General features: G+C 38.0%; 1 protein-coding gene across 3 annotated transcripts in view; it reads right to left on the bottom strand.

Moving 5' to 3' along the window:
- The window catches only part of LOC134534701 (protein sprint), a 731313-nt gene that overhangs the window by 438788 nt on the left and 279446 nt on the right, over positions 1-13079 (bottom strand). Inside the window, exon 1 of one of the 3 annotated variants that reach the window (XM_063373177.1) lies at positions 5506-5645. The exons of the other annotated variants lie outside the window; for them this stretch is intronic. The gene's annotated coding sequence lies outside the window, so the exon portion shown is untranslated. Of the gene's footprint in view, positions 1-5505; positions 5646-13079 lie in introns of those variants that run through there. 3 annotated transcript variants of the gene reach the window in all.

The raw sequence follows: 13079 nt of genomic DNA, 5'->3' as shown, positions 1-13079 counted from the left end.
AAGGAGCTAACGTACAGTTACACGCTGGGTTTGTTGGACAAACACAACAAATGCATAACATTTGTCTGGACATTTGTCTAAATATTTAGTTTATATTTTATTTAAAAATTTAAAATGTTATGTACAGAATTAAAAAAAATTATTTAATTTATATCTATGGTTTTTCAAAGTAAAGTAAATAAGAGCAGTCTCTAGCTGTCACCATACAGTCATGGGTTAAGGCTTGTAGAGAAACATACAAGAAAATGTAACATGTAACTTATAATGAGTTTGGGGTTTTAAATTTTGCGTATATATAATTGAATGTTTTAGTTGCAGTTTTATGTTTAACTTACTCCCTCATAGTAGTGTTTACGTACACATTCGAAGTGTCTTACGAAAAATTGTTGAAGCAGTTGATCAATGAAACTGTGCTTGATATGTACTTGTTATTATATGTGTTTTAATTTTTAATGGCAATAAAGAAGAAATCCAATATTTTAAATGACGAAATTTGCTTTATTTTTAACACCGAAAAATTTGGCTCTAATGATGTGTAGAAAAATAATTGTGATAGTTAAAATATTTTTCACAGTAAAAACACTTAAAATTCTAGTTTCTAATGCCACCTTAAAGATAATTATTTTTGACGTGGAGCATTTTTACAGCCTGTAGGGTATGTCAAATCGATGACGTCATCAAAATTAACGAAAGTGCATAATGTAATGGGTAGGTAACGAAAGTTGTAGGTAGCTAAAAGTGTAGGTGGTTTTTGAAAACGTACTCTAACAAATAAGAATGACTAGCTAAATGTATTACAGCATTTAACAGTTCCTGATTTCAAATCTATCTGATGGTGACATCAGTACAAATGTATTTTTAATAAGAATGTATTGAATGTTTCTTGTTTTTTTTTGAGAAATTTAAAGAAATTTTAAAAATATCTAGATACTGCCTAACTACTCATATATAAAAATGATGCAAAAAAGTATTAATTAATGCAACAAATAACTGGTATCTTCAAAGCCATTGAGATTACTCACCCACGACGCAATTACAATGGCATGAAGAAAAAGGAGTAATATTAACAAATGAGAAGTCAGCTAGCAAATAGACGGATGTGACGAATCAAGAAAAAAAAATTGGTTTGGTCTAGACTTCATGAAAGTTCTCGCCGGAATTCGGTACACGATTGCGTCTCTGAACATTTTTGTTGTTGTTTATTTCGTCCGTCGTTTGTTTGCAGGATTTCCGTCGTGTCTGACTTCCATTCTTTCGGGACACAAATAAAAACTGGCTATCTAGTTAGGCCAGGGAAATTATTTATGTCCTTTACCTCAGGTAAATTATTTTTTTTTCCGAGATGGCAGTTAAACCGGTGAAATGATATGACACGGGGAAAGCTACACTCAACAGATACGATCGACTAACGGCAATAAAAATGACATCGAGTCACGGTCGTTAATTTCTGCATTATTCAATAAAAGTTTTGTTTTCATTCACTGGCATTAGTATGGTTCTGTTTTATGTCTGACAGGTCCTAAACAGCCTCCAGCCCACTACCTCCAAATGGCTTATGTTCTGGCATTTATTATGGTGTTTTTCGTATGACGTTTCGGCGAGGTCATGAGATGCGGAATAAGATTCGAATGAATGCATTACGGCTTAACGGGCGTCATCAGGGGTCATTGGAGAACATGAGAACCGAGCACTGTCGGAATGAGTTCGTACACTGTAATTTTTTTGTAAATATAGACGAAAAATTACATGTAAAAAAAACTTTATCACTACAAAAATAGAGTTCGCAGTAATAATGGGTTCGGATTCTTACCCGGGCATTTATGCTGTGTGTTGTCCCAGCATTTCCAATATTTAAAGTTTTTTTGTAAACCGTCCCGTGAATAGCTGTCCAGTAGTAACTGCGCACATAATAAGCATGATAAAATGAAATGCAAATATCGAATATTCGATTATCTTTTTTTGGTTTAAAAAAATTATGCTTGAATGAAAAATCAATTAAAATATAAAATTATGCACCAATTTTCGTAAAAAAAACCCTCAGTACTATACTGTAAATCGTATTTCATATATGCAGAAATAATCATAACCTGTGTTGTACAATGTTAGAATATATTTATTGTAGTATTAAAAACTATTTATTGGCAACTGTTTTCCAGAGGAATCTTTTGTCAAAATACAGAAATTGTTTTTCTGTGTAGGGGTGTATCAGGGGTGAACTACTCGCTGGCATAGTTGCAAAAACCCGCAATTAAAAAAAAACACATTGGGGTCATTTATGGCATTTTCAGTAAAACTTTTTTTTACATCAGTCTAATTTTTTCCTTCAAAATGTACATTTTGTTGGGATTCCAGAAAATATATTCTTTTTTAATCACTACACATGTTAATATTATGTATATCGAAAGCATTCTGTATAGTTGTCTACACTGTTAGGTTTTTTAATTAAATATTATTTATATATTACTTGAATGAATTTATAAGGTGTTAGTTATCATAAGCTGAAATCAGATTGTTTTTGTACTTTTTTTCGTGCACTTACGTAAGTTGGATGTGTTATTTATGTTAAATTGTAAAATATTTCAATCTATGTGATTGAATTTTTATTTATATTAATATTGAAGAAAATTCAAGTGGGTCATAGACTGGGTTTTAACAACAGGGCTTTATTGAAAAAAAAAACCGAACACAAAACCCACGGTTTATTTAGTGGCTGCCAACCGTGCACAACCGCGCACGTAACGTCCGCCACGTTTCCATGTGCCAAAACATTCACATTGACCCCACTGGGGATCGAACACGGATCGTCTCGGTGAGATGACTGATATAAATATTTTATTTTTAATGAGACTGGCTGTGGCGGATGGGACGAACCAAAGTTCCCAAAGTCAAAGAGAAGCTTTATGGTATTAACTGTTAAATGAATAAGATGGGGGGGGCGTGTTTCAGAAATTTACTTGTTGAAAATCAGGTCCAAAATCGGAATTTAGTACTAATATTTATAAATCGATGAACGCCGGCTGCACGCACATTGTCCCGCTCATTGTTTGCTAGCGCCGCATCTATCTCTCTTCCACTCGATTGGAACAACCATCGACATGACTTTTTCGAGGCACATTAAACTTGAAACACTCCCATTCGTTTCCTTCTTTTCCTATCGTCATCCTATCTTTAACAGAATAAAACAGATTGGAAGAAGTTAAATAGCAAACATGTATAAAAGTTAGAGTTAAAATAATCTCTTCGTTAAAGTAATAAACATATTTGAATTAATGAGTGCAAATAAAAGTAAATTTATCAATTAAATTGTAGATTTCATTTCACTCCTTCTTTGTATCCATACAAAATAGTGATAATTCAAATAAAAATGATTCAATTTTATTCATAAAAGTATGCAATCATTTCATCAATGTTTTGTTATGACGTTGTCACGTTAAACTATCGTCCGTAAACCGACTTTACAGACAACCAATTTTTTTGCTTTTATGGGAGCCGTTTCATTAAACAGTTTAAAATTTTGATCTGCTAATCAAATGATTTAATATTCCACGTAGCTGCCACGGCAGCCAATTCGAGCGGTGGTGCAGAACAACGCCTGTGTTTCGCGACCAGAAATGTAGTTGAAAACACAATATTCTCATATTATGTACACTCTGTTATTGACGGCGTGTCAAATAACCTGTGGTGCTACAGTGTTTTAACTTTCAGCTCGTCTTGGAATCTTTTCGCGAAAAATTGCTTGCCTCTACTGATGACTACATTTTACCTTCCGGTTGGAGTGCATGTGGTTGACCCGGGTGAGTTTTGTATTGCTGTTATTCGTCTGTTTTACTTGGGTGGAGGATAAAAACTTCTCATGGTCCAATGAAAACGCAGTTTACCTACGTGTATAATGAATGGTATGCAGACCAGACACACTCCAAATTATAAAGCGAATTTTTCAGGTCTCAATTAATGACAAGGGACCGGAAACATTCTTGGGTTCAGTGACCTCCGGGGTGGATTCCAAAGTCGCTCTTCATATTCCTTGCTCGTTAACGTTAGAGTGAATGTGAAGCGTCTTGTGCTCTGAAACTTCTTTGCCTGATGGTCTAAATAAGTATGCATCTAAGCTCACTCCGCTATTGGCACACAGTTTGTAGGGAATACTCTTGGCCCATAAAAAATCCTCTCGTAAATAATTACTAAATCGCAGGCTACCAAGTTCAGACGTTTAACCAGTCGGCGGCCAATGAACAGGTGACTTTTGCCCGAGAGTAAAAAGGACTGAAGAGTCTATCTTGGAGGTAACTGAATACGCGAATTTTCCCGGCCCCTATCTAATAATGACAACGGACGTCCGTGTGTACAAATATTTGCATTCTAGATTATCACCAAAAGCTAATTTTGCAGGTCTCTACCTATTACGTGGACACACAATATGTTCGATGGTGCATAATAAGGGTGCACACATGAACGTTTATTCCGCTCACGCATTGTGAACAAAACAACGTGTTCCTTAACTAAACTATCTTCCTGTTCACGCATTATACGAACGAGTCAATGCATTATTACACTGACGAAAGTTTGGCAACGAGGTGTAGTGATATTTAACCTCTGAGACAATCAGGGTCAAGAACGCCCACTTCTGCGACCATAAGAGTCAAACAGTGTCTGCCTACACGCCTCCTACACAGAACTACAGATATTCGTGACACGCGAGCACTAGCACCACGAGACGTGGTGATGTTTGGTTTAGTGTAGTTTCATTAAGTAGATCTTTTTTAGTCTTTGATACTCTGTAAAAATATGTTTACAAGTTATTGAAATTGTATTTATCAGCTTCAATTTATTTTCTTTCTAAAGTTACGTTTAAGCAAGACTTTTTCAGATGAGTAATAAAATCATATGATTTTCTATATATATATATATATATATATATATATATATATATATATATAAATATATCCGTGACTCAGGACCAGGCTAACATAATATTTAGTTATCATTATTTCTTTTCAAGACTATATATGACAACGTAAAGTATTAAACGATAGTTGTACTATTATAAAATTTATTTATTTTTCTACCTTTTGCGCCGTGTAAGCTCTGCGATGTTCACTAAATCAATATATACGGATGAATCACGCGGGTCGACCACTTTTCGAGATTTCTGAGACTTCCACAGATGGCAGCACCGTGGTAACAATTTTCCGTTCCAATCGACTTCTTCCATTTACGAAATCACTCCCACCAAATTCCACATTCCGAGAGCTAAGGTGTTACACCTCAAAAATATGTAACCTAAACTTCCCTCCTCCCCGCTCCTTCACGAAGTGTTGGTGCGCGTGCTATTTTCTGTGCTAAGGTAATTGTAGCCCAATAGAAAAAAACCGCTCGACGGTGTACACCAGCAAACAGCAAATTTATCTCGGTCATCGGATAACCCACGAGCCCATCCGCGGCGGACAACGTTGTGGATTTTAAAACCAGAATCGTGTAGTGTTGGCCCGTGGGGGCCATACGCACTTGCGAACGCAGGCCTGTGTCGGAAGTGGAGAGGCTGGCGTGTCCTGTCGAGGAGGCACGATGCACGATGCACTAGACACAACAATGCATGCACACGTCACACGACACCGGAGCGCAAACCCGCGGCCCGCGAGACGGGCAGAGCCGCCGCCGAGCAGAAGAGCCGAGCACGACTGGGCTGGGGACCGAGAGAGAAAACAGTTGACGCAGTCCCGGCCCGTGTTTTGTTGAGCGTAGCGTGGGCTCCCCTCCCCCCTCCAATGTCTAACCCGGCGCGGCCCACCAGTCGCAACTGGCTGCTCCTCGTCCGAGAGGGGAGTAAGCCCCGCCGATCAAGTTTTCGTCGTGCGCGATCCGACCGTTCGCAAAAAGTTTTCATCGGCGGCGTTTTCCCGCTCACCGGGAACATGATGGTTAGAGCCACGGAAATTTCGCGGATTCATTTAGTCGCAAGCTAGAATGCAAACCTCCAAATTGTCGCACTGTGTTCATGATTGGACCGCAGTTATCTGGACACGCCCCTCTACGACCGTGAGCCAACGCTGTCCAGCTAGGAGAGAAGTAAGTGAATCACGTAGTGCCAAATAACAAGGATAAAAATGTTCTCGCTAAGAAATCAACCAATGGGAAAGTAAACATGGGTCGAGCACACCTATAACTTTGAATTCTATCCTGAGGCCAGAGGAATCCGCGAAATTTCCTGGACTCTAATGATGGTTAGTCACCACCGCGCGACGCTGAGGAGTGGGTTGCTCGATGACGGAGGATGGGAGGTCGAGTAACGAATAAAGAACAGTGCCAGACAACTATAAGACTCTCTGCTGAATGTTCAAAGTAATAATTCTCACCTCTGTGATCTTTATTGTTTAGTGTAATCGTTCCTGTGAATTATTTCATCAATACAGTGGATAAAGAAGTGTGAAGATTCACTTCCAACGCGCGTGGCTGCCGCAAAAACCTATTTTGCTTATTTTTTTTACAAAGCCCTTTGTGGTTCTTCTTTCTGCTCGCTTTTTTTTTCTTTACACAAACTAAAATTATCAACAGTTTTGCGGGTAAAATTATTTGGAGCTCCGAAAGCAGGTTTCAGGATGGGAGTTCTTGGGCGGCTTCGGCAAGTTTCGGAAACGTTCGTGGGCACCGTCAGCCCCGCGCACCATCCTCTTTGTGATCTTGACATTAAAAACCGAATCATTTTCAGAGAAAATTCGGTTTTTCTCTAAACTTATGCTTCTATATAGTGGCTATCTTACATTAACGCTTACATTAAATAAACATTTTTAAAAATATTTAAATATTAGTAAAATCTATTTAAATACACAAACTAAAAAAATTATTATACTTGGAATTCGCAAATTCAGATATCGATGCAAGCAACATCAATATTGCGGCCGTGGCTACAGAAAACAATTTCCGAAATATTGCCGAAAGCCACCCAAGGTCATCACATAGAACAAAATTCCCTCAAGTACTAGTGATTCTTCGTGGCTTGTGTTTGAGGTCACATTTACAGTTATGGCCATGGTAACGATAAGCCTTTAGATTTTTAAAATTTAATTGAGTTTTGAAATATTAACGTACAGAATAGTGATAAGGCAACAAAATATAAATATTTTACTGTCACGAGTTGCTGACAAAGAAATACTATTTCCGTAACATTAATTTAAAAAAAGACATTTTAATTAGAAGTAGAAACCCTAAAAAGCTTTTATTAATTTTTTTATTCATGACGATTTTATAGCGAAGTTAAGATGTTCAGACTTCTCTGACATTTAATCATAAGAATAATAATAAATGTCTACTATAACAATGCATACAGAATCAGAAGTACCACGTTTGTGTAATAATTTTTCGTGACGATTACATATACTTCACTAGCCCGCGTTTAGATTGGGGTAATGTCGAGTTGCTCACTTCTGTAAGGAGATCATGCGAGACAGTGACACCCCTGAGATTTACGAGCGGGTATGGAGAGATAACTGCTACGTAGCACGAGTTTACGGTGGACTCCTAAATAACTGTCGTGTCCGTTCGTCACTTCGCTGGGCGAATCACAACACTCCACACGTCCGTAATAGAACTTTGCCAATTCATTGCTGCCAACTGAAGAGACGATTTTAGGCTATTTTCGAGAAAACGTCTATTGAGAAGAAAATTATAGTCTGATGATCACACAAATAAGTTATGGAGTATGTAAATTATTAAATTTAGTTATGTTTTGGTGATAAGTAGTGTTTTGTGTTAACGCACTAAATTAATAAAATTTCTGTGTGCAGTTATTTTGTTAATATAAAAAATCTTTAATTTGATCATTGTGTTCAAACACAAGTAAAAAATAATAAGTTATGGAAGCAGCTGCTTTTTTTCCGGCAAGAAAATGTATCCTATATTTTTAAGTATTTTTTTTTGCAAGTGAGTGAACCACTACTGCTCGCAAACTACTAATATAGTCTGTCATGTAACTTATCTCTAGGAGCCACGCATTTTTTTTTGTAAAAGATTTCAAGTCTGATTGTTAAAACACTGTATCATCGTATGTGTCCCCAATTCAATCATATCGCAAATGTATGGAACCAGTAGTAGCTAGTAGGTACCCATTTCCGAGTTGTAACACGCAAGGCAAAACGCGATGTTTTATTCAAGAGCACTGACAATCACATGAAGTTGTTTTACAAAAACTGCTCACTGAGGAACAGTGAAAGAAGGATACTACTTCCGAGCAACATGATACAGTCTACAGCAAAGCGCATCCCAGAGCCAGCGCCGCCTGAGCGGGAATGTTAGGAGTTGCGGGTGGAGGGAGGGGGGGGAGTGTCTCCCTCAGGACCCGAGCGTCCCGGGAAGAGGGGAGAAGAAAGGAAGGAAGTGGGTGTAACAATATCCGGTGTATCGGCAGGAGGGCGAGGAGAAGGAATCGTCTGCCGGTTCGGAGACATCCCGGAATGCGCGCTCCCGCACGTGGAGACACACACACACACCGGAGTCACGGTGCCCAAACTGCGTACCTGGACTTCAGGTACCATAATTCTGGTACACAGTAAAAAAGAAAGTGTAATTTTACACCGATGTAAATGACAGCTACATCTCCACTGATGTAGATGAATTTTTAACCCACAAGTGTAAGTGTATTTTATCCTACAAACACACTTATAGAAACAAAATATGTGTAATTTTAAATATCACTGCAAGGTAATTCAACTATTAAGCATTAAAAATCACGTCTACACTATATGCGTATTTTTACACTGTTTGAACGAGTAGTTTAATAATGCAAATTTACACATGCATCGTCTATGTAACTATGCAGTGCATTTATGAGTAATATAGTGCACAATAACACCTTTTTTTTTTGTAAAATTAAGCTGCTGTATATGTGTTTCTGTAATTCATCAAAAACAAATTAAAAATAATTTTTCATTTTGTATGACATCATGGATGATTCTGTAGTTCGCTACTAGGTGTCGCTTGATACGTTATTAAAATACCGAGTGCAGTGATCGCAGAAGTTCATCTCATCATCCGAAAGCAACGCAACCTTCATCATTAGAGTACATAATAACGTGAAAATTGTGGAACTAAATAAGGTATATAAACTAAGAGTATTTGTTTTAAATTCAGAACATAGAGTTTTCATAACTTACTCACACTTACGAGTAGAAATTACATACTTTGAATATGAAAAATCACTAAATTTAAGAGTGTAGGGACACGAATATACACGTTAGTATCTTGTAGATAGTGTTTCAAAATGCATGCCACTTGTTTAAAAATACACACACCAGGTTAGTGTATTCTTATCGCAACACAGTGTGTTATCTTACTTCATTTTAGTGAAATTTTACTAGAACATTTTGGGTGTAAAACCATAAAAAGAGTCGTTGATTTACAACACTGCAGCTCAGTTTTTATCTATGTTTAATACTAAGTTGCAGTGAGAAAATTACACGAGTAATGTTCCTGATAGGCACATCGGAAAATAATTGAGTGAATTTACACTTGCTGATAGTGTTTAAATACGCACTGTTTGTGTAAAATTACACAAACCATGTGTATAGTTATCAAACACTTGATATACTTTTACAAGAGCAATGAGGGTGTAAAATTATCAGAATAATCGTTAATTTATACGAAACGTGTATTTTAACACCAATGTTGAGTTTTTGAATATAAACCAACATTCGGTGTAAATTTACACGAAATAGTGATAACTTTACAATAGGAATGAGTGAAAGTACCCGAACTATGTTTTTTTTTCGAATTACACACAAAAAAACGTGAAAGTGCACTAACACTGAATGTGTAATTATACTCTTATTTTTACAGTGTATGTCTTACAATAAAGGAGCTCCTGTGTTTACGTACACGGAAAATCATTTTCTATACTTTTACAAAAGATTCTCTTGGAATTCAGGTGCCAAGAAATAGTTATTCATACTACAATAAATATATTTCTTTTTTTACAACACATGGCTATGGTTATATTTCCATATATTAAATACAATTTTTGAGATAATATTGAATATGTCTTACGAAAATTGGTGCATAATTTTGAATTTTAATTGATACTTCATTAAACCAACAAAAATATAATCGAATATTCAATAATTTGAATTTTTTTTGTTATATCATGCTTACTATGTGCGCAGTTAATACTGAAAAGGTATTCAGACAGCGGTTTCCAAATAACTTCAACTATTGGAGGTACTGGGACAACACAGAACACAAGTGTCAGGGTCAGACCCAAACACTATTTTGTAGTGATACAGTTGTTATCATGTAAATGTAAATTACAAATACCTTTAATTCTATATAAATATTTATGTTCCATTTACAAACTAATATCTACCGTGTATTTTGACTTTTTACACCAGTCAACAAGGGCGCAAATATGTAGGATTCGCAGGGAATCTGTTGCCCAAAGGTTTAGGCGAAGGGGTTATAGATTCGGTCTAGGCCTATATGCATGCAATGAGCGGCAAACGTTATCATTTTATTTGAGAAAGGGTTTCCTCAAAACCTAACTTTAGCTTTATTAATACTTTATTAATACGATTGCCATTGATTTGCTTAAGGACCTCAAAATGTTGTAACTTACATACACATGAATGTAAAAATAATAATAAAATGTTTACTAAGTAGAAAATATATTTGCTTTACATCTCGACTAATAATTATAACGCAAGTGATAATTTTGAAAACTATAATCTTAGCATCGGGGCATCATAGAGATAACAGTTGTTTAACAAAGTTTCAATTTAACGATCAAATCGGAAACGACGTTGTAATGATTCTTTAGAAATGCAACTGCTTATAGTCTAGCGATCAGGAAAAAATTCGCATTTTCTATCACCTACAGTGTGGACTCCATGACCCTCTATGTAAATAACATCTGCACATCAGTTACTTACAAGTGACACCTGATAACTGGAATGCTCGTGATTCGATACTTCTTTTGTTTGAGGTTTTTCATTGGCCCAGAGTCCTTCAGATAAACTGTGGCCCAAACACTGAAGCAGAAAAAAAGACACACGTATTTGGATTCAAGCCTATCGCGAATTGAATCCACGATTTTTTCAGGTCTGTGCGTATGTCTCCTTACTGCTGACATAAAAGCACGCACGCTATGACTTTTTTTTTAAATTAGTATTATAAAAATGAATTACACGAAGTTTTCCGCAACCCAGAAACTTTGTTAGTTTGGTTAAGTAATAAATTTTACTGCCCACCGTGTTATAAGGCATTATTTCTCGGGAACGTGCCTTGATTTTATTTCTGTGTGGCATGGTACTGGAATTTCATGGCAAATACCAGATATTTAATGTGGCTGTAAAGGGGAATTTCGTTTCTTCCACGTGGCGGCCCTGCTCGTGGAAAGAAGGCAGGCGAATGACATTCCCGTCGACTAAGCCTTTTGTGGGAGACGCTCGGAACGACGCCACAGGCACGGGGAAGACGCCGGCGACGCCGCATAGCTGGCCGTCCGAGTGGGCAATGAGTGGCCATGACGAGGCATGCCGGAGAACAGGACACAGGGAGGCCGAGGAACCTGGGCCCAAGGTGAGGAGCGGGAAATCTAAAGGCCCCCTCATATACTATCAGTCCAGGTCCCAGTTTGGACTGCTCAACCCGAACTGGCAGGTCCTGTGCACACACGATAAGTCCAGGTGCTCAGTTCCAGTACTGCCAACAAATTTACGCTGAATGCTAGACTCCGCGAAATAAATAACACCCTCGTACAAAAATGATCTAATCCACTCGTACACAGCTTAAAAAATTATACAGGTCTAAACACAGCTTAATTTTTCATTAAATAAACTTATTGTTTACTGACAGTGCTTTTAAAGGTGTAGACATTCCCGAACATTGATATAATTCCAAACGCCAGTGAGTCCACGGGGGAAACTTTAGTTAGCAGCCAATCACTACTTACTTCAGGCACTCCACTTAGATATATTGTGCGCTTTAACGTAGCCAAATTTAGAAAATCGAACTATAAAAAATTATGGTCTGATAACGGTTGCATCCAAAAAGTCGTTTTTCGTTTCCTATCTCTAAAACAAATTACTGATTATGTTTGCAGTCATAAAAAACCCATAACAATTCCTTGCTTCTGCAGCAACGACAACATTATACTTTGCCAAACTGACTGAAGGAACGTAATTACGCACCCTCAGAGTTCATTGCGGTAACTGATAATAAAAAGTCCCATCTTAGTTGACGAGTCTTATGCGACTAACATATTCCAATCTTATATACCGCTTATGGGAAAATTTAAGATATTTATTACATGGTTTGAACTAAAACGATTCCTGTGTTGGGTTGAACTGCCAGCAAGGCTCGAGCCATTAGTGAATATTAAGAGTGTTGGAAAAGTCTCATCGTGCAAGAATGAGAATATAAAAAAAATAATATATTGTTACGATTTACCGCGGGTTCGTAAAGGATAGCCAAATTAAAGATTTTTATACACACTACACAGTTTTATTTATTACCACTACTTCTCACTTACAATTAATCTTCTAAATTGGCAGATAATTAATTACACTTAAAGAAATGTCAATTCCCCAGTCACTCATTCCGCACACCTCGCTGGGCCGCACCTCTGGTACAACTATCGCCGCAGCACCCCTCGTGGGTCTCCGCCGCGGGACTCCGACGCCACACTCCGCCGCCGCCGACACTTGCCTTCGCCGAGATCTGCTCGACTCCTCGCTCGAAACTTCTCTCGGGACTCCGCCGCGCCCGCGACTCTATCGCCCGGGAACTCCACCGCGGGAAAACTCCCGACTCCACTGAACTCTCTCACTCCCTGCCCTGGAACCTTCGTCCAAGGACTTCGCCACTCTATCGCCCGGAAACTCCGCCTCGGGAGAACTCCTCACTCAGACTGACTGACGTCCTCGGGCCTACCTCCTTATATAGCCCTTGGGTTCCCGTCCAGAACAATCGGGTATGTCTCCGAGATATCGCGCGACCTTCGCCGTCGAAATGTACAGAAACGCGTCTTGAGTCCTGTCGAAGGACGCGGCGGCTGCTCAAAGAACGCCGATAAACGCAACAAGCATCGGGTTCCC

Source organism: Bacillus rossius, chromosome 8 (genome assembly GCF_032445375.1).
Source record: "Bacillus rossius redtenbacheri isolate Brsri chromosome 8, Brsri_v3, whole genome shotgun sequence".
Taxonomy (NCBI): domain Eukaryota; kingdom Metazoa; phylum Arthropoda; class Insecta; order Phasmatodea; family Bacillidae; genus Bacillus; species Bacillus rossius.
The sequence above is the reverse complement of the archived record's forward strand: the minus strand, read 5'-3'. Positions and strand labels throughout refer to the sequence as shown.